Source organism: Montipora capricornis, chromosome 12 (genome assembly GCF_036669925.1).
Source record: "Montipora capricornis isolate CH-2021 chromosome 12, ASM3666992v2, whole genome shotgun sequence".
Classification (NCBI taxonomy): Eukaryota; Metazoa; Cnidaria; class Anthozoa; order Scleractinia; family Acroporidae; genus Montipora; species Montipora capricornis.
Genome location: NC_090894.1, coordinates 29,899,938 through 29,902,437, shown reverse-complemented (window position 1 = coordinate 29,902,437; position 2,500 = coordinate 29,899,938). Strand labels below are relative to the sequence as shown.

Sequence of the window (2,500 nt, the reverse complement as noted above, 5' to 3'; positions counted from 1 at the left end):
TTGCCATGCATGGTTTGACCAGATCAGCACACACACACCAGGAAGAGTTTTAGACTTAAGCACTGGAATAAGAATAAATGACATGTTTAAGAAACAAAAGGAAACTGATCAAAGTAACTCAAATATCTCTCTAATTTTATTGTTGTAAGTACCGTATATTCATTATTAAGACTATTACAAGTAGGAGTATTCTCAGAAGTTAATATCCAAACCCATGCTCAGCAAGAGAAAGACTAGAATAACATACAGCTGTATTAATGAAAGTAAGACAGTTTGTTTGAATTAAAAAAACAAATTATATTTGCTTGTTCAAACATTGACTTAGAAGGTGTGGCAAGTAAATAATTATCGTCCCTTTTCTAGACAATTTTGAAGAGCTGTTTGGAAACCATCTTGTGTTAATCACTGACATGCTCACATCTGTGATGTTTAATTTGCAGTAATACTGTTGTCATCATGACAGATGAATAACAACCCTGGCTTTTTTCATCACAAATTGAAAACCAATAAAATATTCAACGCTGAAATCCTCATCACAATCTCTGAAAACAATCTGGAATGTTGCTTGCCATGCATGGTTTGACCAGATCAGCACACACACACCAGGAAGAGTTTTAGACTTAAGCACTGGAATAAGAATAAATGACATGTTTAAGAAACAAAAGGAAACTGATCAAAGTAACTCAAATATCTCTCTAATTTTATTGTTGTAAGTACCGTATATTCATTATTAAGACTATTACAAGTAGGAGTATTCTCAGAAGTTAATATCCAAACCCATGCTCAGCAAGAGAAAGACTAGAATAACATACAGCTGTATTAATGAAAGTAAGACAGTTTGTTTGAATTAAAAAAACAAATTATATTTGCTTGTTCAAACATTGACTTAGAAGGTGTGGCAAGTAAATAATTATCGTCCCTTTTCTAGACAATTTTGAAGAGCTGTTTGGAAACCATCTTGTGTTAATCACTGACATGCTCACATCTGTGATGTTTAATTTGCAGTAATACTGTTGTCATCATGACAGATGAATAACAACCCTGGCTTTTTTCATCACAAATTGAAAACCAATAAAATATTCAACGCTGAAATCCTCATCACAATCTCTGAAAACAATCTGGAATGTTGCTTGCCATGCATGGTTTGACCAGATCAGCACACACACACCAGGAAGAGTTTTAGACTTAAGCACTGGAATAAGAATAAATGACATGTTTAAGAAACAAAAGGAAACTGATCAAAGTAAAACAATAATATTATTATCACTTGGTCATTTTCATGCACAGATGTCACTTAGATGTCACTTAAGATACTTGAAAAAACATGGAAATCTGTGCCCTATTTGTAAAGATCCCTTTATAAAAAAACTAACTTAACTGACTCCCTTAATAAGAGGTTTTGTCTAACAATGCAGATAAAATAGTAGCTCACATCTTGAAAGTAATGACAGTCAAAATGACAGCCAGCCAGATATCAACACTTTCCACAAGATTTCTTCAGGTCAGATGACTGGGACAATGAAATCAACAGAAATCTAGAGATCAATTAAATTTAATAATACCACAACCTAGTGTGTTCTGCAAAGCAACACAGAGCTGGAAAAGAAAGAGCATCACCATCTACCATACAAACCATTGCTCTTGCTGTGGAGAACCAGGTCATGGAAAAATCCATGGCTCTCGTATCACATGTCAGAGGTTAAAACTTGTTTTGTCAAAACCCTCCGCGTTTTTAGAGGAATTACAGGGGCACCCAACGACCAATTTGTTGTAAAATGTATTATTATACCCCAGTTAATGAAAATAAATGTTAAGGCATTTTCAGGTGTTTTTCAGTGTTGGAAAAAATTATCTGTTCCTTTTTCCCAGCAAGACACACAAGAAATTTCCCAGCCAGCTAGATAAAATTGGTTCGTTTCCCAGCCAGCTGATCAAATTTACTTCCCAGCCAGGAATTTAATTAATTAATTAATTAATCAATTAATTAATATATTAATATATATATATATAATGAAAGGAATACTACTACTACTACTACTACTACTAATGATGATGATGATAACAATAACAATACTTATATTGATAATGATAATGGCCGGAACGATAATGTGAAACACACAGCTGTAGTTCTTGTGTTAGTATGATACTCTACATGTACTGCTGTCTCGAGCAGTTTGAATTTTAGGAGCCTTTTGTCACCCTGGAAAACGAGCACAGAATTCATAATACCTAGCACCATTGTACACAAAAGCAATAAAATACTTGCTAGGATAAACCTGTATTGTCTACAATAAGGCAGAACAACTGGAACCTTGAAATAGCTCTTCATTTTACATTTTTATTCATCTCTTCAGTTACACAATTGCTAATGTCCTATTCCTTGCTATTTCTATGGTAGCCTGAAAAATAATTAAAAAGGAAATAAATTAGAGACCAATATTAATTGGGTAGAGCCAGCAGTAATGCTGATTGAGTTTCCAGATCTAGCTATGGACTCACT

The 2,500-nt window shown here is 33.8% G+C and overlaps 1 long non-coding RNA gene across 2 annotated transcripts in view; it reads right to left on the bottom strand.

The window, feature by feature from the left end:
* LOC138027559 (uncharacterized) overlaps positions 1-2,500 on the bottom strand; it is a 14,341-nt gene that overhangs the window by 436 nt on the left and 11,405 nt on the right. The window contains exons 4-5 of one of the 2 annotated variants that reach the window (XR_011127472.1): positions 1,433-2,399; positions 1-1,192 (exon numbers count right to left, since the gene is read on the bottom strand). The exon at positions 1-1,192 is cut by the window's left edge and continues 436 nt beyond it. This is a non-coding gene — a long non-coding RNA (uncharacterized lncRNA). Of the gene's footprint in view, positions 2,400-2,500 lie in introns of both variants that reach the window. The other variant, XR_011127471.1, reaches the window with a different exon arrangement.